The sequence below is a fragment of the Sceloporus undulatus genome, chromosome 7, assembly GCF_019175285.1.
Source record: "Sceloporus undulatus isolate JIND9_A2432 ecotype Alabama chromosome 7, SceUnd_v1.1, whole genome shotgun sequence".
Classification (NCBI taxonomy): domain Eukaryota; kingdom Metazoa; phylum Chordata; class Lepidosauria; order Squamata; family Phrynosomatidae; genus Sceloporus; species Sceloporus undulatus.
In genome coordinates this window covers 14,174,610-14,201,739 of record NC_056528.1, presented here as the reverse complement: position 1 = coordinate 14,201,739, position 27,130 = coordinate 14,174,610, and positions in this window count along the sequence as shown.

Sequence of the window (27,130 nt, the reverse complement as noted above, 5' to 3'; positions counted from 1 at the left end):
TTGAATGTAAACCTAACCGATGCCTCTTCCATTCGTAGTGATGGGGCATAATAACAAGAACATGTTGTGGATCAGTATTGATTGGCCATCACTTTAGGAGGATTTCAATTATGGTCTTAGGAGAGTTGTCCAGTGAGACTCTCTGATAAGCATCCAGAGAGCCTTTGTTGCATTGCTTATAAAGAGAACGATGCGGACGGATATAAATACTCCAGAAGTTTATATGCGGTTTGCACAGGTTGCTGAGCTGGTGATGAACAAATTAATAGCATGGAAGAGGAGAAATAGGGTAAGGGATTGTCATGAAATATGGTCTATATTTATGGATCAGGCCTCAAACAAAATATCTGCTAGTATTTAATATTAAATGGGCATGGAATGAGTTATTGCTTGCACTGACGGCCTTGTGATGCTTCAGGTCAGGTTGGATGGAGTAATTTTATTGACAGTTCTTTGCTGTATGAGATTTATAGAAGAAGTAAGACGTGGAAGCACACATTGGATCCATTCATGTCTCCTTCTACAGTTCGGACAGAAACTGTGTGCAAAAGATGAATGATGTGCTTCTTACAATACATTTTTATTGCTCAACCCTGGTGGGTCTGGATCTCCTGCGAGTGGCGTGGTTCATCCGCTCCAGCTTTAAGTCTGAACTTTAAAGGAGCTATCCAAGATGCTGAACCAATTTGAGAGTGTTTGGGCATCCTACATACAGTACCTCCTTAAATTTCAGACTGAAAACCTATGGAGATTCACTTTTCTACTGACATAGACAACACCAGCCACCGCTGTACTCAAGTGAAAATTTGGGCTGGAAAAGGAATTCATTGGCTTTTCATTTTGTGACGTGAGGGTCTTCATTGCGCTCACATCCTTGACCTTACACTTCAGATGTCGCATATGCAGACATTCCCATTGTCGCACACTTCCATCTTGGTTGCAGTTTCAGTTCTAGGATGAGTCTTTTCTTTGCATTGCCTCCTGGATAATCAGATGAACCTCTTCGGTTCTTTGGTGGCCAGGAGCAAAGTTCAGCCTGTTTTGCCCTTGTCTTGTCTGGATGCTCCCTCTGCAGCATTCGATGGCAAACATTTCTCACCTAATTTCTCGATGCAGCTGGTTAGATGGAGTTATCAGCTGAGGTCTAAATCCTCTCCCCTCTTTGTCTTTCTCTGGGGCTCTTCATCTATCACAAGCAACATCTCTTACCAGGTCAAACTGTTGCATAATGGAAGAGGCAGAGGAGGAAAAAAGAGAGTCAGAAGCGATGCAACTCCGAAGTACAGTTCAGTGATTATAGCAAGGGTTTAGCTCCATCCTTCCTACTCTGTTCAGAGCAATTCCAGTGGCAATTTGTGCTGCAAAAAAAGGAGGGCTCATTTTCTAGCGCCAGCAACTAATCCAGCCTAGTCACCACTTTATGAATGCATTTCTAATATGGAGACATGGGTGTTGATTGGAAACTGGAGGCCTTTTTTCTATTTTTCCTCAGGCTACGATATTTAATTTAAAATACACACACACACACACACACACACACACAGAGGGGAGAGAAAGAGAGTTAACCAACTCATTGGCCCTTCCAAGACTACTTCTCTGTGTACGAGAGAAAGTGAGCACGCACGGCTCCTCTGATATTCCTGCCAACCCCAGTTTATTTAAAAATCTAATAAGGTAATTTTCATGGCAGCAGGAATGAGGTCCATCCCCGGTATCTGAACTCCCCAGATGGAGCAGAAGGAAATGAGGGTCAGGTCTTCTATCACAGCGTCGTCCGTGGAAATTGCCAGGTTTGACAATCCGTGACCCTGTGGCAGCTGCTTAGGACAGCAATTATGTAGCAACAGCAAACGTCCGCGAGTGGCACCGATCGGTAGGTCTCCCGCTTCCACCAGCGGCTGGACCTAAATGAATAATAATCACCAATTGGCATCTCTCATTCCAGATAGCACCAAGTGTAGTGAACAATTCACCTGGGCTGTCCTGTTTGGATCAAAACAAAGAGAGACATGGAACTCAGTACAGACGGAGATGTTACCTATGACAGCAACCCAAGTCCACATTCAGAGCATGAGTTGTGGAACTGCAGAATTGGGAGAGAAACCAAGGGCCAACTATTTCAGCCCTCAGCCAGTGCAGGAATCCTCAATGAAAGCATCTCTGACAGACAATGATCCAACGTCTGTTTAAAGATCTTCATAGAAGAGAAGCCTAGGATACTCTGAAGGCAATCCGTTCCACTGTCAAACATGTCCTACTACTGGGAAGTTCATAAAATGCAACACTACTACACTGGTGTATAGAAAAGCTAGTTCTCATTATCTCGTGTCCTCAGCCATTCCAGATGTTCTTGAAGTCTTTTCACCAGTGGAACTGTGGTCCTACTAGTCACCCTAAAGTTTGATGTATTATCCCAGAGCCAGTGTGGTATAGCTGTTTGAGTGCTGGACTAGGACTCTTGGAGACCAGGGTTTGAAACCTTGTGAAGCCTTGGAAGCCCAGTAGCAAGTCATAGTCTCTAGCCTCCAGAAGTAGGTGAGAACCTCCTCTGAACATACCTTGATAAGGACGACAAGTGATAAGTTTGCGTTAGGGTTGCCATCAGTTGTAAATACCTTGAAGGCACAGAACAAGCACGCTCTCACCAAGAAATATTTGGATGGAGTATCTGGCAAGTACATGGAGGCAACACTACTTTATAGTTGGAGTGGCTGGAAGAAAGAATAAAGGTTCAGCAAAGCCAAAGGAATAAGACACAGAAATGACCCAATTTGGGAAGATGCTTTGGTTAGAGCAACGTCTTACGTTCCGATAGAGATGAACATTCCTCATCTGCCGGAATGCCATTGGGTTTACAAGCTGAACATGGGTGGTTGACCTCTGTGCCCCAGAGCAAAATGAATATTGCTTTCCAGGTCTTTCCCGTAATAAACTCACATGACATCCATGTCTAGCAGAAACATAACCGCGCCGGCATTCTCGGGGGGTTTTGATTATCAAATCCATCTGTCACCAGCATGTGTAAGGATTTAGCTCTTTTGCTCCGCATGAGAGCAAGACAGATGCCCAAAGTGATTTTTCCCTTTGTATATTTATATATCTTTATCTTTATCTATCTATCTATCCCTGGAACCTTCCAGAACAGTGTTAATTGAGCAATGGGAGAACTATGTCTGGGTTCACCAAAGGTTTCGCCAGCAATCTTCCCCAGCGAAAGGTTCCATTTTTCAACAACTCCTCTTGGCGGGCAGATGTCTTCAAAGCCTGACAGTTTTATTGCTTCCCATTTTTCTAAAGGCCATGGCTACTGGTTGCGATGCGAAAATATGACAAGTGAGCACATGCTGGGGTTGAGTTATGAGAGGAAATTTCAAGCATTTTGTGGAAACGCAAGGAAACTCACGGAGCGGATGGAGGAAAATGGTACCCAATCCTCTCGAAGCTGCTTATTCTGTGTCAGTACCTTTACTAGGGCCTATGTTCCTTCTCCAAGGAAGCAACAAGTAATTTTAACTATTTTCTTCTCACTCCAATATGTGGATGTCGTGTGCCACCAAGTCATTTTTTAAAAATTGGTTATTGTTGTGTGCCTTCCAGTTGTTTCTGACTGACCCTAAGACAAACCAATCATGGGGTCTTAATGGAAATGGCATTAATGGCAAGATTTGTTCAGAGGAGGATTGCCATTGCCCTCTCTTGAGGCTGAGAGCATGTGACTTGCTCAAAGTCACTCAGCAGGTTTCATGGCTGAGCTGGAAATTGAACCCTGGTCTCCAGAGTCCAGCACTCAAACCGCTACAACACGCTGGACATATGGCAGCCCTATCGCAAGGTATTATTGGCAAGATTTGTTCAAAGGGTGGTTTGCCATTGCCATATTGTGTGGCTGAGAGAGTGCGACTTGCCCAAGATCACCCAGAAGGTTTTCATGCTGGAGCGGGTCTTCAAAACCCACACAAGTTTTGAAAGCAATTTGTAACTCAGGGCTTATTCTGCACAAAATTTGCAAGTGGGTAGTTTTGTACAGAAAACAGTGTTTTCTCTGAAGGTAATATCAGGAAACATTGGTTGCCGTCTCCTTCTGTCTCTTCCTTTGCAGACATTTGACAGCCATAGCAATGCCCTTCAGGGCTTGCCTGGTGCCATGGGGAGAGGTCCAGAGCTGCAGGCATGAAGCATTATGCTCTGTGCGCAGAATGCAGAGTCTCAGCCGAAATCTCTTAACGGAGTGAACTCTATTCACCTGGGTTCTCAGGAGTCTTAAGCAAAATTCCTCCTCCATCACCTTGTTGAACTCTGAAGCCCAGCTGCTTTTGACCAACGTTTCCACCCACGCCTGGCATTTAGCCTATGAAGCGACTTCCACATTTAAATTTATCAAGATACACTCCAGGATTCTTAGATTTTTTTAAAAAATGTTACCATTCCCAAAGATACTCTCAAGAACTTGGAAGTGTTGCTGTTGTAATTTCTGTACACTATTTATACCAGCACCGTACAACTGATTACACACATAGGGTAGATAATAGCCGCTGTATCATTCGGTCTAGGGAGGATTTTTTTGCTTCCTAATGTTGATGCCGTAATGGATCCTCTGGAGCCATCCTTATATTCATCTGCTGCTGCATTTTAAGGCTTAATCGCTGCTTTGATATCTGAGACTTCTCCCTTTCTAACATTCCGACAAAGAAATGCTTTCTTAGGAAAGCGTTTTGAACTCTCTGATGGAAGCCTATAAACGCCAGCCCTTTGAAATACAGCGTTGATAGTTTGCTCGTAAAAGTTGGATTTTCTGTTGCAGTTCTGACTTGGTGCGGAGCCAGGCAAGCAGACATCTGCTTTGTGTGCTTGGGGCCTTCCCTTGAGTGCTGAGCTAAAGGATCTCATGCTGGGATGATCCATTGTGGGTTTGGCGAATGACAACAATAACACAACTCCCCTCCTGTGGACTTCTCCTCTGCTGAGAGGGATGAATCAAAGGGATCTTTGCAGGGACAGGCAGAGAGACTTTTTGTGTGGCCTGCAGTGAACATGACGTTGGTCTGATGTGTCTTTTAGACAATGATGAGGGTGGTCTATACTAGCAGAAAACAAGTTTGCTCCATGCTCAATATTTAAACATGGCTGCCATGTCAGCCCTTAACCGTCTCTTCCGCAGGTTAAACATACCCAGCTCCCTGAATCAATCCTCATAGGGCTTGGTGGTTTCCAGACCCTTCACCATTTTGGTTGTCCTCCTCTGGACACACTTTAGCTTCCCAACCTCCTTTTTGGATTGCGGTTCCCGAATTGGACACAGTATTCCAGGAGAGGCCTGACCAAAGCAGCATAGTACTACGAGTAGTAGTAGCTGTTGTTGTTGTTGTTTCACTTGCCTCAAGGAAGAGCCATCCAGAAAGCCATGATGGCAGTGGGACTGAAAGGAAACTTGTGTTGTGGAGCATGAGAAAGAACCAGACAGAACTGAAAGAGGTAATCCAACTGATGAGGAAACAATAGACAAAAGGATACAAGGGTTGCCTTGTGTATGTGTATGTGAAAGAGAGAGGGAGATGTAGTGGGTCGGCATTGGACTACAACTCTGGAGGCCAGGGTTTCATTCCCTTCTTGGCTGTGGAAATCCATTGGTTGATCTTGTGACAGTCACACAGTCTCAGTCCTAGACAACCCTGTGATAGGTTCACCTTAGGGCCACCGTAAGTTGGGAATGACGTGAAGGCACACAGCAACAACAACAACAACAACAACAACAGAGAGAGTGGGGGAGTGGTGTTGTCTCCGTGTATAGATAAAGACTCTGGCTAATGCCATGTGAAAAACTCCAGACAGCCAGAGGCAGCCCTTTGGCAATGGTTCGCCATGCTTCGAGACAGCCATCCCAGTAGGGGGCTAGTCATTGAATTGTGTACTAGTGTTTGGCCTCACCACAATTTCCAAGGGCAACCCTAATGGGGCGTGCATTACAGTAGCTGAGTCCCAAACCTTGTAAAGCACCAATGACAGTATGACAGGGAGATTTGGGATGGCCTTAAAAATGAACCAAGAGCCCTGAAGTTCACCCAGCAGGAGCATTGCAAGTATCCTTTGCGGCTCAGCAACCGGCATCATAAATTTCACTCTCTCTGAGAGTTTCTCCTCTTGAACTGTGGGAGCAAGGGAAGACTTGTGTTCTTCACTTAAGCGATCTTCTTTGGCCCTTTGAGATGTCTGAGAGACTTTCCAACTGGTGTTGCTCTGCTGACGTCTCTGCAGGATTAGCCAAGCATGCCAGATCTATGGTGGCTGAACATACGTCCAACCGTGTGCCATTGGTGTCAATCGAAAGGAGTGATTTTTTACGTCTAATCAGTTCAAGCAATGCTCAGCCCTAGCAGGGTACAAAGGCGCAAGTCTGGCATTCTCCCACCCACTCCAGCAATGAAGACAACCCCTCAGGCTAAAACTGAAGAGGGGGAGAGAGTTCCTATGCAGAAGGTTTTGAAGTCTTGGATAGGGGTGAAAAAAATATACAGTATATCAGTTGCAAGTGAAGGAAGCTGTTCATTAAAATCACGGCATTTGGCCTAGTGTTTGCAAGGAGCCGGCCTTTCATTCTGGGAGGAGGGTTGGTGGAAGGGAAAGACGAGGTTGTTTTGCAAATCCAAGAGAGTGACCTCTCCTGCCTTCGGTGCGGGTGGCAAACTAGGGGGGAAAAAACAGCAGTTCAAAGTGAGACTGTCACTGTCAAAAAAAAGGCCCAGCCAACCCATGGGGTTGAAAGATGTGGCGTTCCCGGGCATGAGGAAGAAGTGATCCTCCGGAGGGCAGATTTATTTGTGCTGCGATGTGATGAGACTCCTTAACAATGGCCATCAAATCTTCATAATCACCAGGAGGAGGCAGGCAGGCAGAGACAACCGCCTGATTAGTTGCTATTGGGTTGTGCAGAAGCTTCGCCGCATGGGCCTCTCTGCAGCTTCGCTCCTCACTTCCCTCATTACTTTCCCAGCCCTGCAAAGAAAAGCGACAGAGAGAAGGAGAGGGGGGGAAAGAGAGAGATTTCTTATTGCACTGGCAGAGCATGCCATTTTTGGAAATGTGAACGCTGTTGGTACATTGCCTTCAAGTCCTCTCCAATTTATGGTAACCCAAGGTGTTTTTTCCCCCAGCAAGATTTCTTCTGAGGAGGCTTGACATTGCCTTCCTTTTGGGACGAGAGAGTGCAACTTGCCCAAGAGCACCTCTTACATTTCTAGAGTGGAGCAACAATTCAGACCCTGCTTTTCCAGAGTATTAATTCGACACCCAAAGCACAATACTATAGAGATTTTGAAGTATCTCTTGATCCCAGGTTTGTGGATATCAGAACCCAGTGTCTAGAGCAGGACATGCAGATACTGTCAGGATGAATAAAGGTCCCATCAGTCCTAGCCCACATAGCCAATGTCAAAGGATGATGGGAATTACAGTCTAGAGAGTGTGACTTGCCTGGTGGACTCTCAGGGACATTTAGCTATGCCAACCATCACAAGGAGCACCTGCATTTCGAAATGTGGTCTGAGATCTGGCATCCCAGTCCACATTTCTTAACTTTATGAATCCATAACTACTTTGCATCTATTGATGCAGCCTAGGATCATATTGGTTTTTTTAGCTGCTGCATCACGTTGTTGACTCAGGGAATCCCCTGCTGTGCACATCAGTGCCTGATGAGGCATCCTGAAGCATCATGAAGGGTCAGTCATTCCCGCATTGTGCACTGAATACCTGGAGAAAGGAAGAAATCTCAGGCTATTTCCATTTCCACCCACACACAAAAAAAAGGATGAGAATTTGGAGAGGAGCACAGGTCTCTGTCATCTCATCAGTGCTGCAGGGAATATAGTGCCATGACTCTTCAGGTCCTTCTGTCTCTTCAATCTCTTGCTAGAAATTGCACAAAACGGAGTGGTCCAACTGAACACACGCACCGGCATCAGGGGAAGAATTCAAAAAATATCACGTTCCCAGATGCACCAAATTACAGCGCGATAAGGCTATTTGCACTGGGGAAATTTAATCAGATTGCTAAGAGCCCTTCTTTCGGCTCCTGCTTTTCCCCCTTCGCCACCTTGTTTCAAGGGCAGTGCAACTAATGAAGCCAGATTGAACCTTGCTCTGAGAATGAATTGAGCAGAAGAGGCAGGAAGTAGAAGGCGATCGCAGGATTCAATTACTTGGGAGACGCTTCATTATTTCTTGGGTGCTTTTCAGCCTTGCATCCATCATGGGTGGGTGGGCGCCTGGATCAGAGGCATGGTTGACCTTATGCACATCAGTCTGATCCCGGCAAGTCCAAAGAAGAGGCTGACCAAAAGGTTCCTAGAGGCTCCTGAAGGAACACAAAGAACAGCATGGACAATGCTTTGCAATGGCTGTTGCTGTTTATTTGCTTAATGGAATTCTACACTCTTCCTTTTATTTTATGGAAGGAAAGAACATAAGGGCTAAGATTTGGCGTTGTTGTTGTGCGCCTTCAAGTCATCTCCTACTCATGGTGACCATATTATGGGTTTTTCTCTCTATCATGGCATTTTCTTGGCAAGATTTGTTCAGAACGGGGGTTGAGGGCCAAGATAATGTGACTTACCCAAGGTCACTCATGGGGTTTCTGTGGCCAAACAGGGATTCGAACCATGGTCTCCAGCATCCTATGTCCAAAACACACTACAGAAATGATACTGTTTGAGACTGCTTCAACCACCCTAGCTCAGTACTAGGGTATTCCGGGAACTATAGTTTTGTGTGACATCTAGGTACTACATTGGTACTATACTGTTTTTCAGAGAGCCAGTGTGTTGTAGTCTTCGGACTGTACTCCGAATCTGTCAGAGAGCCCTGGTGCCACAATAAATTACAATTCCCAGGATTCCTTAGCCAGGGCAGGTAAAGCGGTCTCAAACTGGATTATTTCTACAGTGTGTTTTAGACTCTAGTCCAACAATCAAACCACTACATCTTGCTGACTCTCCAAAAAACAGTATAGTATCATAAAAAAGGCCTTTTTCTTGTTAAAATATAGTTCCCCAAAGATTTCGTGGAAAAGAAAAGTCTTGACCAGCCACTGAATGGACAATAAAGAAGCAACCATCAGGGAGCGAGTTTTGAAGTGTGGGAGCAACTCCAGGGAAGGTCAGTGGGGAGAAAAATACCATAATGTCAGGATGAAACAGACACAGATTTCTATCCCTCTTAGAAATCTGGATCCAGAATGGGAAATCCCCCCAGTTCTGAAGTTTTAAGTGAATTAAGAGCCAAGGCAAAACTTCAGCCAAAGTTCGGCTGCACTCCGAATCAGCTCTGTCCCTGGCTGCTTCCTTCTCTATCCTGCCAAGGCTTCTCTAGCAGTTCTAGGGATGATGGTGCAGGTGGCAGAAGAAGCCATGACTTCCGATGCCTCCCTTAGACTCTGGAAACCAAGGAGGAACCTAAGTAAATAGGTTGAAGACGAGGGGTTCTAATCCCACTGGGCCATGTGCAATGGGAGACTCTGTATAAGAGGAATCCTCTCCCCTCTTTACCCCCATTCTTACTGCGCATGAAGACGTGGCACAGCTGGAAAGACTTGTTGGTGCTATGAAGGCAAGGAGAGTGCCGCTGGGCAGAGGCTGGAGAAGAAACAACAAAGGCATCTAGATAAAAAAGCACCAAAGAGATGCCGAGCCAGTGAAGCAGATCTTTGAAAGGCAGCTCACAGCCAGTGTGAGGTGGGGAGAGAAAGCTCAAGCATCTTGCCTTCAACTCACCATACACACACACACACACACACACCACAGGAGCATTCCTGCCAAGATTTTGTTGTAGGGACCATGCTGAGGCAAGCCGTGTCACAACATCCAGGGACCACCATCACAAGGAAGGAGAAAGAGGATGCTCTGCATTATTAGACTTCCAAATGGAAACCAGACAGCTGTTCCTCCAGCAAGGCCCTTAGATGCACCACACACACATATATGCACACGCTTGAAAAGCAAGACTTTGCAAAGGGCTGGAGTGGTTAAAGAAGAAGGAGCTTATTCGACTGCAAAGAGAGATGTCAAGGGATTACCCGAGCCACTGGGAAACGGAGATGGAAGAACCGAGCTCTTCTCAAAAGGCTTTATTTATGTGATTGAATGGAGGAAGGCATGTTCCTCCATTCAACATAGTCACAGTGGTGTAGTTGTTTTAGTGTTAAGACTAGAAGACCAGCATTTGAATCCCTTGCTCAGCCATGCAAGTCTGCCCTGCCCTTGCCTGAGATCATCTAGTGGGTTTGCATGAGTGAGTGGGGACTCAAATTTTGGTCATAATCTTCATCCAGCACTCATCCTGTTGAATCATGTAGACTCCCGGGTTAACTTAAGTAAATATTAATAAGCAATTTAGGTGAAAGACATTTTATTGTGTTGTGTTCTGTGCATGCAACTCTCATTTCTAGCTCCGATCGGACAGGTGACCTGGCTTGAAAACAGGGATTTATGACTCAATAGTGGACCACAAGCTGAACATGAGTAAGCAGAGTGGTGCAGCAGCTAAAAAAGCCAATATGATCCTAGGCTTCATCAATAGATCAAGGGAAGTAATAATGCCATTCTATTTTGCTTTGGTCAGACCTCACCTGGAATACTGTGTCCAGTTCTGGGCGCCACAATTCAAGAAAGATGTGGACAAACTGGAATGTCCAGAGGAAGGCAACCAAAGTGGTAAAAGGTCTGGAAAATATGAGGAGCTGGCTATGTTTAGCCTGGGTTAGAGAAGGTTAAGAGGTGGCCTGATAGCCATGTTTAACTATTTGAAGGGATGTCATGTTGAGATTGGAGTAAGCTTCTTTTTCACTGCTCCTGGGACTAGGACACAGAGCAATGGGTGCAAACTACAGGGAAAGAGATGCCACCTACATAAGAGCAACTGTCCCTTCCCATTTAATAGCAACCGTTTCCCCCCTAGTACTTGATTTATACCAGTGGAAAGGCAGAAGGGATTCAAGATGTAAAGACAGTCTCTCAACCATGTCTTATTAGGAATAGCTGGAATCTTTAACAGTGACAGCTTCCTCACTTGGCTGGCTGAAGAGTGGCAACCAACCTCTTCTTGCGCCAGCTGTGCCATTTCTTCACTTCAGTGCCCTGTCAAAGCAATTGAGGACCTCTGCGCATAGCATATTCATTTGTCATTATTCACCTCACTCCTTGCAAACAGTGGGAGAAGTCAAGAAGCTTGAGAGAGGCCCAGCAGAGTTGAGACGGAGTTGTACCACCTGCTGGACTGCTGTGGCTAAGGCTCAGCAATGTGGAAGGATTGGTTTCAGACCTTCTTTCTCTTTCTCTGGATGGCAAATTGTCCAGCAGTTGCAATGCTGTAAGCTAGGTGCATGACCGTCAGCACTTTTCTTATTCACATTATGATTGTAGCACCATTGCCATGACCACAAATGACCCCTCCTCAACCCACTTTAAAAGCCAGGTAACCACACCAAGCAAAGGAGTTCTGCAGTGCAGATAAACAGGGTGCTATAGGATGATGCATCTAGGTTCTTCTTAGCTATGAGTTATGATACAATCCCATAGGGACCTCTATAAGTCATTATGATAGGACTCCATAAGCACCTCTCGTTCTGCTCATCACAACAACACTTGTTGGTAAGAGGGGCTAACACATCAACCTTTACTGGCCCACTCAATAGCAACACTTTTCTCCTTCACTTGGTGTGGCTGCTTGACTATTAATGTGGGGTTTTGGAGGAGAGGGTCATATCTCAAGATGAATCATAGATAAGTCATCACAGCTACATCTCCCATGTAAGAGCTCAACTTATCTCCACCTATATATGGATGACTTTTTATGTATGTACTTGGAAACTACAAAAGGGGGGAAAGGTTCTGGAAAATGCTAATACTGGGGACTAGCTTGTGCTCCATTTCCACACAATCAGTAGTGGATCCTAGAATGGTGCTTCTCAAACTTTGGTTCCTCATATGTTTTGGACCTCAACTCTCTTATGGGAGCTGAAGACCCAAATGCCTGGAAGACCAAAGGCTAAGAGCTACAGTCTTGGACAACCTTGGAGTTTATGTTATTTGAAAATGAATCGTGAAGTAAGTAACTGTCACTGGATTCTGCCAATCCAGGATGCAAACAAGCCATCCAGCGCAACCAATGTTTCCTCCTGTTGCCCCAACCCTTCTGGGAAGGAATCTCCCATTGCCAGTCTGAACCGTGAGCATGCACTCAGAGATTGTTAATGAATATGTTTCCTGCAGATAATTACAGGGAATGGGATATCGAAGGCACTTAAAGCATCTCATTCTCCTAATTCATTAATTATATTGCAATTATACTCTTCTTAGATCCTCTCCAACTCACATGAAATCATACGTTTTGGGGAAATTCAGCAAAAACAGAGGGAGAGAAAGGGTCAACAGAAAGGATAGAGATGGAAGAGATGTGTGCCTACAGAAAGTTCACCAAGCGAGGGAGGAATATTAATTTGGGTTGGGATGGAGGGGGGAAAGGCTGGGTTTCTAAAAATTTTTGCAAAAGTTCACAATCATTTATTTTGGAGAATTATTCATACAAGGTGAATCATGGGTGACTTACGATGGTGTCATTCAGATGGTTGTGACAGCATCACGCCGATGACAAAACCTTTAATCAGTTGACAGACCAAACCCAAAGAACACTCACCAAAAAGAAAGAAAGAAAAATATAAAGTAAGGCTAAGTGAGATTCAGCAAAGTTCTTGATTCAATGGGGACTGAGAAGATTTTGCATTCCTAGGCCAGTTTGCATTAGAGATCTAATTCTTTAAGGGTCCCCAAAACCAGCACTCATCATTGTGCAGACAATTTGTAATGTAGCATTCAAAAAAAAGAAACGCTTTCCCTCTTCCTCCCTTCCTAAGAGAAGAGGCAACTAATTTTGTTTTTCACCATCAAGACAGCCATAAGGTGTAGAGTCTGTTTCGAGGAAAGTTTTGATACTGCCAAAAACTTTCCAGAGGCTGAACACCGGTTCATTAAATCTAGCCTCGGCGTGTTGGTTCGCCCGCATGCCGGGGGTGTTCCAGCCTGGGACAAATCGGGTTGGCAATGGTGGACCAGATCAAGGAGCACCGCTGGAGGGTTTGCTCCAGGACTTCATGGAAGCAGATTCCTCAGCCAGAGGCAATGTTGCGACTGTCAAGAGAAAGTGGTGCGGCGGCTGAAAGAGACCTTAGATCATTTCTCATGGTTTGGCTCCCGCCTCCTGCTCTCCTCCTGTGCTGCGAATTCTCCACCTCGCTCATTGCTTTCCCTTTCTTTCTTAGCCTGTTTATTCTGGCCTTAAAAAGAAAGAGCGTGTGCACTGCTTCCCCTTCATGTTGTTCTGCTTGGCTGGAAAAATACCAAAAAACAACCCTTCTCGTTGTAAGAAAAATCTGATGCTCTCATGCAGATTGTCAGTCTGCAGAATTCCCAACTTGCAGCCTGCCTTTGCCATGTGGCCTCTGTTCCTTTGCTTATCGACTGGACAGATGTTGCACATATATATAGTGTGGGAAGAAGACTCCTGGGAGGCCCTTGCTGTGGAAAGAAATGGAGAAAACCCTCAGACATGAATCCTTCATATGAGTCAGGAAATGAAAAGGAGGAAAAGGAGATGAAGAAGAGGGAGGAAGAGGTGGTTGGTGGAGGATGAAGAAAAAGAGGAAGATGAAGATGAAGTAGGGAGGAAGATAAAGATAAATAAAGAGGGGGAGGTGGAAGAAGATGAAGGTGGAAGAGAAGGAGGGGAGGAAGCAGATAAGGAGAATTTATTCCTGATGTTTCGCCAACATCTGTGGCTGGCATCTTCAGAGAATGATGGCTTAGAAGAGAGTTGGGGAGATGTGTACACACACACACACACACACACACACACACTGTGTGATCCTGGGTAGGGAGGAGTGATCTCCATGTTAATCTGTGTATTGTTCTGTTGTACATAGCCTGAAAACCCCACAAAAAACTATGGATGCCGACCATGAAAGACTTCGACTTCGGATAAAAATAAGAAGATGATGGAGAAGGCAGAGGAGGAAGACAGGAGAAGGAGGCAACAGATGAAGAAGGAGGTGAGGGAGATTAGAGGAAGAGGATGAAGATGGAGAGAGAAGAGAGAGGAGGAAGAGGAAAGAAAGATGAAGAAAGAGGAGAGGAAGATGAGAGGATGAGGATGAAGAGAGAAGAGGAAGAGGAGATGAAGGAAACAGATGAAGATAAGGAAGAGAGGAAGAGGAGAGGAAGAGGATGAGGATGGGGAGACAAGAGAGAGGAGGAACAGGAGATGAAGGAAACAGGTAAAGATGAAAGGGAAGAAAGAAAAGGGAGAGTAAAAAAGGATTAAGTGATGGGACAGAAGAAGGAAACCGATAATGACGAAGTGGGGAAGAAATGCAAATGGAAGAGGAGTCCAGTTGCCGTGTACATAATTGCAGATCCAACCCAAGATGCGAAATGGTTCCCCCATTTCTCCAGCCCTATGGAAGAAAAGGGCTCTACCGTGCGAGCCAATACATGTGCATCACCCTGAAGTCTTCTTTTGATTTCTAATGCAACATTGCAAAGAACAAACCTCTGGTAATTGTAGATTTTTGTTCCTTTTAATTCCCCTGCCTTTCCTCTTAATACGCCTTCTGTTACACTGGCGCCGTTTGTGTGAATGAAATCCTTCTCCTGGATAGTGATCCCCCCCTTCTCCCCGAAAAAATAAAACAAAATGTATGCTAAAGGAGTGTATTAATGTATTCCAGCTTTGATAGTTCCCCAGGGTTATTCCCCTGGGGGGAAATTAACCTCCTTCTGAATTAACGTCTATGAAGTTGCCTTGTTTGCATGTGTGTTGATGGTGTTGATGTTGTTGTTTTTCGGAGAGGAATCTGCTTGCAAATATTATCAAGAGATAATGAATTGTTGTTAAGGAGGGGGGAAAGGAGATGATGTTCTCATTTGCATGCAATGTTTAATATTTTTGGAGGAAGAGTGTTTCATTTGATATGTCTGAAGAAATGAATGAGAAACGATCAAAACATGCAAATGGAGAACCTTTTGCAATGCTTTCTTCACGTCTGAAGAAAGCACCTCTTGCGTTTAGTGGTTGGGTTAAAGCTGGAAAGACGATGGGTGACTCATGGGCTAGACACATATTTTTATTATTATTTAATGCATTTATACCAGCTCTTTTCTCCCCAAAGGGTCCCAAGGTGGCTTAAAAAGCTAAGCGCCATTGACAAAGATAAATCGCACGACAGTCCCTACCTTCAGGCTTCCAATCTAAATGTGAGAAACGGCAGACAAGGAACAAGGCAATGGAGGGAGGAGGAAACAAAAGTGAAGTTTACACTACTAATAATGGCCCATTCGGTGGAATGGTTTGTCCTGGAATTACTCTAAATGGCAACGGCTTGGTGGAGATCAAGGAACGGGCATTAAGGAAGGCTTAAAGAAGCAAAGACGGAAAAGGAAGTGGTGAAGGTATGTAGCTTCCCCTTCTGCCTCTTTCTGATGGTTTGCGGTCCTCTGTAGCAGTAAGAGAGATGGTAAATGGAAGCTATGGGCTTCCCCTTGTATCGCTGATGACCATGAAGGATCTTATGCTCTTTTACTCATAAGAAATGTAATACTGTACGAGCTGTGGATATTTCCTATCGGTATGGACCATTATGGAGAACCAACATGGTCGTTTGAGTGTTGGACCAGGTCCCAAGGTTTCAGTCCCCGGTTGGCCTACTTTAGGCATGGCTTTTAGCAAGTCTTACTCTCTTAGCCTCAGAGGATGGCAACAGCAAACCCCCATCTGAATATATTTTGCAAAGAAAGCCTTGTGATAGGGTCACCTTAAGGTTGCCATATGTTGGAAACAACTTGAAGGCCCACAACAACAACACGTATTATCAATGATCATGTGCACATTATGTAAAGACAAAGCACCTCTCTCAACAAGGTTCTCTCTCCAGATTTTATGGCTTAGTCCAGAGTGATGGTTTTCCCATCAGTGGGCCAGTGTTCTGGCTTTAAGTTCAAATTCTAAGGGACCCATTTGAGCAAGTCGCACACTCTCAGCCTCAGCGGAAGGCAATGGCAAACCTCCTCTGAACAGATCTTGCCAAGAAAACCCCATGATAAGTTCTCACTTGGGTCACCATAAGTTGGAAATGACTTGAAGGAACACAACACCAAACAAAAAATTAAGGTAAGGAACCTATCTGGGGGGATAAGGTCCATGGTCTTGGATTAGTCCTTTAATGTTTGTACTAAAACCCAGCATCGATTCATCATCACACAGATTATGGAAGCCACCAGTCACTATCATGATAGTGTCTGCAGAGCAAGTATTCAGTCCAAAAATGGCATCCTTGATTTATGTGTGTGTGTGTGTGTGTGTGTGTGTGTGTGTGTGTCAATTCACAGGGTGAAATTTCTCTGACATTTCCCCAAACGTTTTGAATTAAAGTATCCTGGCTAAGGCTGATACCTTAACCCAATTAAGTCAGCGCAAAGATCGGCAGCGCCTTTACTAGGCTTTGGATGTGACTTTATTGGGATTTTCAAAATTCATTATTTTTGGTCTGGCCGGGTTTGCTGAGAACTGAATGAGAATGCAATGCAAGTCGGTGTGAATACACAGCTGAGCGCTCTGAATCCAAAACAGAGAGGGAATGTCTATTTTTCAAGGCAAAAACAATAAATGGGAAGCCAGGTCAGTGAGTGTCTTGTATGGGTGTGTTTCGTCTTTATGACGCTGCTATTTAACAAGGCTTTCCATGAGAAAAAAATAAATTCAGAAGGGCTGCATCCATGCTACAGAAATAATCCAAGTCGACACAACATTAGCAGCCATGACTCAATGCTATGGAATTATGGGAATTGTAGTTTGTTGTGGCACCAAAGCTACAACTTCCTCAGAGGAAGTAGACTTAAGTTTATGAAAGCTTATGCTACCAATGTCTATCAGTTAGTCTCAAAAGTGCTGAAAGACCGCTTTGCATGCATGAGTGTAGATTTGCACTACTGAAGTAAGATGCTGGGCAATGGTCATTCATTAGAATCATATCCTGACAGTGAGTTACAGATGGATGCAGTTGTCCTTTCTGGGTCTAGATGCCTGGTTTAGATGCCTAATGGTCTTCTCTCCGCTGGTTGACCCAACTTTCCTTTCCTTTCTGAGCCAAGACCAGGTCCAGAAGCTCATTGGTCTTCTCTTCCCTGGTTGCCACAGCTTTCATGTTTTCCATGTCCTGCTTTAGTTTGGATGCATGAGCACTCTGGATAACTTTGAACAGATCGTCCCCTGTCCCTTAACCTTGCTGTGAAGGCTTCTTCATTGTCTTTTTTTAAAACTCCATTGATGGCTCCTTTCCAGCTATCCCAAGCCTATGATTATAACATTGAACTCTTTGCTCAGGGGCAAAAAGGAGGAGAAGAAGGAGATGTGGGGAAAGGAAGGGCAGGCGTCCGAAATGACAGGTGTGCGCCATGATGTGTAGCCTTCGCCTTGCCGTGCCAAGGAGCATCAGTGTTAACGTGATTAATTTCTCTTCTCCATTACTCTAAATTAGCTAAACAAATCCCTCGCTAGAGCTGTCATACTGATGTGCGGCATGTAAATTGTTTCTAATGAGAGGGGCACTTGGGGGCTGGTGGCTAACGTGGAAATCGATTGGTACTGACACTTGCATTGCTTCCCTTTGAGTGGACACTGTCTATGAGGAGGAAGCGTATGGAGGGCAAGAGCAGAGGTATGGCTTTATCAATCGATCTGAAGGACAGGAGCAGACGATGAGGACAATGGGGGCCATGGAACTCTATGGCCTTCATATCCCATGCTTGTGGCCCTTGAAACCCTCTGACACAGCACTGAAAGCCCCAGCCATTTTGATAGGCTATGATGATGATGATGATGATGATGATGATGATGGTGATGGTGATGGTGATGGTGATGGTGATGGTGATGGTTGCTGTTTTTATTGTACAATTTTAGCGCAAGGAACAATTTAAGACAATTCCACATTAGAAGAATGAAAGGTCTGGAACAATTCTTGGCTAATTTCATTCCCAAAGGATGCAGCAAGTCATCTGGGCAACGTTCTCCCTATGGCACGAACGCCTTCAAAAACCACACCGTTTTCAAAGACTATTTGCTGTCTAGGACCTAGTCTCCATTTTAGCCCATCCCAGTGTTTGGTACACTTACGATTATGTAACTTGTTTATGCCGAACGTACTTGGCGGGAGCCTTCCACTGATGTGAAACACAGGAGAGACAAAAACGTCTCCTTTGGTTTTCACTGAAGTTCTCAGAGCACGTTTAGTCGTTTGAAATTGTCAAAAAGAGAGAGAGAGAGAGGAGGAACAAGAAGAAAAGCTAAGGATTCATCAAAGGGAATGAATGCTCCGACTTGATTTGCATTTTTGTTCCCAATATCCCAATTTGTTTCAGCTCTGTGGGAAAGGAAGTCGCCGCAGTGCATTTGTTTCCATGTCCCTTTCCTTCTGAATTATGATGTGCACTAGACATTTCTCTGAAAAGATGGCACAGTAGATTGAGGTGGGCAAATTTCAGCATCATCAAGGCCTTGAACCCCACGTTTGTGGGCCCCAAAGCACTCCCCAAAGTCATCGCAACCCCTCCAGGCAACAAGTAATTTAAAGAGACTTGTTGGGTGTAAAACTTCAGGCAATTTTTGCTTCCAAGCCATACAGAACAGCTCCCCCCATGTCCATGAAAACAAGCAAAAGTACTCTCACTCCATCTACACAAGCACCCAAGGATCCCATTGTTGTTGTGTGTCTTGAAGCATGTCTGACTTACAGTGACCCTAAGGCCAAAAATGGGCAAACGTCCCTCCTCTACAGCCATAAATGCAGCCCTCTTGGAAACCCTGGAGGTTGGTGGAGCAATGTCAATAGGGCAGCGACTCCATCCCAGGGTTAAAGGAGTCATCCAAAGTGCAGGTTCTATTTTGGAGGGTAGGATTTGTCACTTTGGATAGCTTCACAACACGTCTGACTACTATCTGGGACGGATTCAGTCCTCCACCAATCTCCATTCATGTGTAATGGCCAGGATTGCCACTTTATCTGCTTCCCGAACCAGCCTCCGCACACTTATCCAATGCTAGCACCCAACCAGTTTGTAAATGTTAATGATTAAAAATAACAGCCCTAGCATCTCAACCTTGTCCATCCTTGATTGTGTCAAAATGACAGGAGAGAATGTGTGGACTGAACGTTTAGGTCTTTGTCCAGTCTCTCCCTTACAGCTGCTGGACATTATCTCCAATTAAGCCTCTGAAATGTCAACAGAAGGTTGGCGATCATTTGTATGCCTGGGAAGTGCCATGCCGTGGCATTGGCAAGACCTGTCAGTATGTCATAATTTTTTTGTTCTTCTTCCCTTGCACACTTTGTTAGAGGCTGACTGTCAGATTGCCATTACCATTCGAGGCCCAATTATCTCCGTATCACAGGAATGAGGACCTCAGCTCTCACCTTTGGCCCTTATTGTTTGGTGCATCATTGTGCACAAAATTGCTCTGAAACTTGTGTAGCACTGTCAAACACACACAAATATGCACACAATGCTAGATTTCTAAACTGTCTAGGCAAGGCAATCTCTAGACGTTTGGAGTTACATCTCCCATAAGTCCCAGATATGATGGCCAAAGGACAGAGATGATTGCATTTGTAGTTTAAACATTTGGGAGGAAGGCCTGGCAGTTGGAATGCAGCTAAGAGACTTTCATCTTAATGTAAAATTTTGCATTCTCCTTTGTAGAATTCCATTCTTTATGCCAATTTTCCAATGTTTTTATGCAGGACCTGAGCAGGGAGGTTGAGGAGAGGATGACTAGGAGGTCTCTCGTTCATGGGATCACCATTAGTCGAAGTCTACTTGACAAGATGAAACGAGAGCAACATATTAACCTGAGGACAGTGACTGAGCTCTAGCCATGTGTGGTGGGGACATAAGGCATGTGTAGATTGTTATCGTTGTTAACTGCCCTCAAATTGGCCCCTACTCATGGTGACCCTATGGATGAGACATCTCCAAAAACCCTGTCCTCCACTGCTCTGCTTAAGTCTCTGTAGATTCGTGCCTGTGACCTTCCTAACTGAGTCTATCCATCTATCCAAGGAGAAGAAGGCACCCATTTTGTTGGGTGCCTTCTTCTCCTTCTCCTTCCTTCCACCTTTTCTAATATTATTGTCTTTTCCAGTGATTCATGCCTTCTCATGATGTGTCCAAAGTACAGCGGCCTCAATTTGATCATCTTGGCTTCCAGGGAGAGTCCTGGTCTGATCGCTTCTAAGACCCATTTGTTTGACTTTTTGGCCATCCATGTATCCTCAGCACTCTTCTCCAATTGCGAGAGTGACTATACATTTAATGGCCCTGATGCGAAATCTGATTTTAGGAAAAAAGAGGGTACTATTAGAACAGAATATGGAGAAACAGAAGGGTTGCCAATTGGCAAAGGAGTCAGAAAGGTTGCACTTTATCTCCCTGTTTGTTCAACTTGTATGCAGAAAATATCATAAGGAAAGCAAGATTAGACTCAGAAGGAGACGTGAAGATAGGAGGAAGGAACAACAACAATCGTAGATATGCAGATGATATGTAACATTTGCATCTATCCACAAAACACATAACCAGCCCCATAAGTGGACCTACCTAGACTGATCTCTCCCCGACTCACTCCTGAGCAGAAGCAACAGCACCATCTGTTTATATGTTTTATTATTTTATTTTCCTAGCCTCCTTTTTTCTCCCTCTCTCCATAAAACAGCTTAAATGTCATCCTCCTACAATTACCCACCGAAGAGAGAAAATGAATAGGAACATTCCCACAGGGGTCCCTGTCTTAAATGAAGCTTTTGTTGTTACAAATTGTTACTCAAAAGCGGTACAAGCCTTCGGAAGGGGTTGCATGTTGCTGGCAACCTGAGGCGTGGGGCTTTGAATTCAGAGCACTCCGCTGGAGCCTGCCAGCCGGTTTTTCCTTTCTGAAGGTGTGAATACTCCAGGCGTAGCTGGAGAAAAACAAGCACACCCCAGTCTCCATGGTCTGCTTCTAGGAAAAGAAAGCTAAATCTGGGTTTTCCTTAAGGTGGTCAGCTTGTGTGGAGCTGAGGTTTGGACGTCCACGTGAGCGTCGTTGTTGTTTTTGTTGGGTGCCTTCAAGGCGCTTCCAACTTACAGCGAACCTACTATAGGGTTTTCTTGGCACGTTCTTTCAGAGGGGATTTGCCATTGCCATCCTCTGAGTTGAGAGAGTGTGACTTGCCCCAGGTCACACTCATGAGTGTGGGCTGGGCCATGCCAGCTGGGTCACATTGGTTAAGCGACACTTTCCAGTTTTAGAGAAAGGCAATAACAAAGCGCTGAATAAATCTTGCTCCAAAAAACCCAACATGGTGGAATGGTTCGAGTTCAGGAGTCCGGGAGACTCAATATAGTTTAGTTTAGGAGTCTGGGAGTTCAAGTCTCCACTCAGCCATGGAAGCCTACTAGGTGACACTGATCAATTCATACTCTCTCAGCTTCAGAGGAGGTAATGGTCAACCTCTGCTGAATAAATCCAGCTCAGAAAACCCTAAACCAGCATGATGTAGCAGTTTGAATTTGGGGTTAGATCTCTGGAGACCAGGGTTACATTCCCACTGGCTAATTTTGGGAAAGTCCCTCTCTCTCCGCAGTGATAAACGTTTCAGAATAAATCTTACCCTGAAAACCCTTTAAGCCAGAAAACATATCCAGGAGTAGCCATGTTGGCTATGGAGCAAATGCCCCAAATCCACAAAACAGTGCTAACTATTTTAGGCCAACCAAAATGCACAAAACACATCTTGCAAGCCATAGTAGGACTTCGAAAGCTTGCAATGTCTGCTTTATGCATTTTTGGTTGGCCCCGAAAAGGTACCACTTTTTTCTTACACATCGGATGTATATGAGTCAGAGTCAATCTGACGGCTCACAACAACAATTTGGTGTTGCGGCTCTCCTTTCACAATAATGGAAAGCGTCAACATGGCTCATCCCTCTGTCGGATGCATTGTTTGCTTCTCACCTTGTCGTGGAGAGAAATGAAAGAGACAAGCCATGCGGCAGCTTCCCCGATGAGATCACACACATGCCCAAAGGGGAGGGAAATGTGGACTTCTAAGAAGGAGCTGGGGAGGGGGGAAATGATATTAAAAGTTTAAATACCATTTCTTTCCATGCTGCTAAGCAGCTTATTTATCCCAGCGTGAGTCTACCTTAAGAGCTTTGACAGGAGAAGACTCGACTCATAATTACCGGAGGGAGCTGGCAGGCTTTGAAGGACTCGCCAGAATGGCCCTGCGTCCCTTTTTTCCCATCAGTTTTGGGGAAGATGGACCACCGATGGAACAAGGGAGACCAAAGTGAGCGAAGCCTCAAAATTCACCTGCGTCAGGAGAAAATGGCAAAGCCCTGGAGCGACCATTGACATCCCCACATGTCCTGCGAAATGGCAAATCAAATCCTAATTGGCGCTTTCCGAGAAAGGCCAACGCAGACAGAAAGATGGAGCACCAGCGAGTTTATTATATTGGATAGATTTTCTTTTTAATGGACACGCTTAGAGGTGAGTTCCCAAGAGCTACAGCTACAGCTATTTCCTGCACAGAAAATGCTGTTTTCCGTGCAGAAAAAAAGTATGCATTCTTCCACGGAATAAGTCCTAAGCTATGAAACTTCTCTCTGGTCCAGGGTTCTCCTTGTCAGGGGGATCCTTTTCCATTTGTTAACTAGTCTTTGGATATTTTTGAATATGCGTCCCATGGTGGTGGTGGAACTTCAAGTCATCTCCAACTTATAGTGACCCTAAGGTGGACCTATCATGGGGTTTGGGGGACAAGATATGTTCAGAGGAGATTCACCATTGCCTTCCCCTTAGGCTGAAAGAATGTGAATTGCCCAAAGTTATCCAGTGGGTTTCATGATCAACTCTCGTCTCCAGAGTCATAGTCTAATGCTCAAGCCACTACAGCATGATGGCTCCTCCATTTCATTTTTGACTTATGGCAACCCTAAAGCAGACCTATCATAGGGTTTTATTGCTATGTTTCTTCAGAGACGGGTTTCCATTGCCATCCTCTGAGGTTGAGAGAGTGTGACTTGCCAAAAGTCACCCAGTGGTTTTCATGGTCAAGGTGAGAACTGAATCCTGGTCTCCAATGTCACAGTCCAAGACTCAAAACACTGCACCTCTAGTGAAAAATCCCTAGGAAACAACCACATAGCTCATCTTACAAGAGTGGTTTTGCTCATTCTGGTAGCACAGCAGTCACCTGAATAGGATGTTACTGAGGTCAAACCCTTTGGGGATCAGCTAAGAGATTCTGGAACTGGGGCATGTTTGACAAGGGGATTGTGAAGCCGATCTGTCATTATTTCCTCTCTCTGAGCCTCGGTCTTGTCATCCAAGATCCTCTCAGTTGTCACTCACTTTCCTGAAGCTGCTGGATCTTTGCAGATGAGGCCCATCTTGAGTCAGATAGGGAAGTAGGAGAGACAATAAATTATAACCGAAGGGATATAAGCATCTTCCTGGGTCTGTCATTGCCTTCGTGGCTCGGGCTTTGGGTCAATGTCTGGTCATTCCCAGGTTTCTGCATTTCACAATGAGACAGCCCAAGGCTCAGAAGCAGAGGAGAAATTCTTTACCAAGTTTCTTCTCAAAGGAAGCAACAAGTAATGTTAACTGTTTGCTGAATAACATTGTTTTGCAAATCTCACTGGTGGATATTTCTGTTGCTGGATAGACTGCATATCCATCCATCCATCCATCCACCTATCCATCCCTTTATTTATATCCCACCTTTCTCCCAAGCAAGGACTCAAGGCATCTTACAAAAAGACAGTGAACATAATAAAACACACATAGTTAAAAACGTACAGAAACCAAGATTTGAACACCATTAAATATCAAGAGAATTAAGGGCAATTAAAATCTTACTTGAGAACCGATTAAAAAGAGTACGGCGCCATGAAAGCTGTGTTTGTTACCATCAGTTTCCAAAAGCTTGCTGGAAAAGAAAGGTCTTAATCTGGCTGAGGGATAGATTTGCCTTGAGCATATTGAATGGCTTCATCATGTTTAAGGTACCTCTTTTCGATGCACACCCAAATTTTGATTTTATTTTATTTTTGGGAATGATGCCAATTTCGGCACCGTTTCCGAAAGCCACCGGCCAGCCGTCTTGGATTGTGCCGGGCAATTTGCATCTGAAGGCAAGTGGAGCAATCCTTTGACAGGCTTCAGCCCAAGACATTGGCAGGTTTCCAAGAGTGACTTTGCTACTCAAAGATTATGTTTGCTGGGGAAATGATTTAGGGATTGAGGGATTATCCACCCTGGGTCCGCCGCCTGACACTTCCGTAAGTACCAAATGCCTAACAATTCTTGACATCTGGAATCAATCACAGAAAAGAGGCCTTCCCCCAGCTTACAAATCTCCTCCTTTTTATCTAAAAAAAGGGAAAATTCAAAACATTATATCTCCGCCATCCCCAGAAGCTATTAAAAACGAATGAATTTCTACATTGCAGAATGAACCCAAACCTACACTTCATGGTTTGATGAACCACTACCATGATGAGCCATCAGATTAAGTAATTGTCATTGGCTGAATGGGGATGATGGTGATGATGATGATGATGATGATGAAGATGATGATTGACTTCAACTCATTCCCAACTTCTGGTGATCCTAAGGCAAACCTATCACAGAGGTTTCTGGGGCTGAGAGTGTGGGACCCACCCAAGGTCACCCAATGGGTTTCCATGGCCAAGCAAGGAGACAAACATGGATCTCCAGAGTCATAATCCAATGCTCAAGCCACTATACCATGCTCTCAGCATGAATGTAGTCCTACATAACTTCCACGAGGTAGAAGGGGTTTGGATGCATCGCTGGATCTGCGCTGCTTCAGTTGTTTCATAGATGTCTTAAGGGAAATTCAGATGTTCCTGTGGCTATCTCCACCATTCACAATGGTGCCATGTATCTGGAGACATATTGATTCAACATGTTACCTTCTGGGTTTAGATGGTCCATGTTCATCATACACTTTTTAGATATGATACATATTTCAGACTGTAAACCTGGCATTAAAATGACTAGAAGCTGTTGTTATTGTTGTCATGTGCCTTCAAGTCCATTCTGGCTTATGACAACCTTATCCTAGAGTTTTCTTGGCAAGGCTTATTAAGACTGGGTTTGCCATGGCCTTTGCAACCAGTCTTTGCAAGGGACACACGTTGGGCTGCGAAGTACACAAAGAAAGACTTTGGCATGGATTCCGACACAAAATGAAAAGAACATTTGAATGTGACTCCTTTTTCTGTTGGTCATCTGCAATGTAAAAGTGTCATTGATGGATTGAACAGGACCTTCTCTCCTCCTGGATCCATTCAAGCTTTGAAATATTGAAATCCTAACACTAATTTCCTTTACATTTTGTCATAAACTTTTAGCTTCTGCCGCTGACCTCAAGGTTGCGAGTACTTAACAACCTTCATAAAAGTAATACATGAGGGTTTTTTTAAAAACACAAACCTTGATTTCTTCCTTCTTTTCTCCCCCTTCCTTTCTTTTTCTTGGGGGTTGGAAGGGCAGATTGGCAAGAATTTTATTAATCTAGAAGTTTGAAGGTTGCACCATATGTCGCTGGAAAGCAATTTTCTCCTGGCCTGCAAGAAGGTCTTGGATTTTGATTTATGACCTTAATACTATGAGATATTAATAAATCTCCATACCAGCTGGTAATATACCGTCAGACAAATGTAACATTTTCTTAGTGTAGATTTGTTCAAATTTTATTTCAATTTCCCTGGATAAGCGCCCATCAGCTGTGCTCATTAATGCCAGCGACTGGAAGTCGCCCGAAAGAGAAGAGAGAAAGTGTGCATGAGAGAGAGAGAGAGAGAGAGAGGGGTCTCTCCGCACATTACAATACAATAAAATAAAATGGGTGCACAATGATATGGGGAATGGGAAAACATTGCTGCAGCGGATTGTTACCCAGGGCTGCCAACACCTATATCTCTGCCAGGGGCTGATCTGCTCTTCGAAGCAGTCCAGAATGAGTTATTTGCGTGGTACAGAAACCCCCCTGGGATCCAATTTGGGTGGCGTTGGAGAAATCGTGCCCCAAAGGCATACAAAACAAATAGAGAAACCCATATATATATATATTCAGCATTGTAGCTATGGATGCTAACGAATACAGGATGGGATGCTGGGCTGGTTACAGGAAGAGAAAAGGAACTTTCTTAGCCGTTTGATGCATGCCAGCGCACACCGAAATAATACGAATTGCACGCCTAGGACCGCATCTGCATTTTAAAAGTTCAACAAATGTTCAGGCGGTGTTATCCCAAACTTTCCACTCTCTGAACACAGTTGATTCTGGACGCCTTCCAAAGTTGCAGTTTTTACTACCCGGCGATGTACAACCGGTGTTTCTAATACGGATGAGCAAGTGAGCAAGCGTCAATGTCGGGGACTGGAAAGCAAGGAGGCTCATGTTGTCAAAGCAGAGCTCACAGTATCCGAACAGTAACCAAGCTCAAACAAAAGCAACGGAGACAGACCTCTACATGGAAATGTGAACACATAGAATTACAGATGGCGAACACGCTCTTCTCCAGAACAGGGATGGAATACTTCTATGCCAAGTTTTGATGGCGATGTACAGTTGGCCCTTCTCATATACAAATTTTTTATACACGGATTCAAGCATCCACAGTTTGAAAATGTTCCAAAATAGTATACATTTCAAATATCAAACCTTGATTTTCCATTTTGCTATGTCATTATATTTAATGGGACTTGAGCATCCACAGATTTTGTTATCCACGGGGGATCTTGGAACCAAACCCCAGCAGATAACAAGGGCCCACTGTATATGCAAGGAATATTTCAGACTTTCTCCTCAACTGGGTGTCTCCTCAAAGGCGGATAAAAATAAGATAGATAGATAGATAGATAGATAGATAGATAGATAGATAGATAGATAGATAGATAGATAGATAGATGATAGATAGATATTCTATGGAGGCACAAAATTCTTATTTGGTTGAGT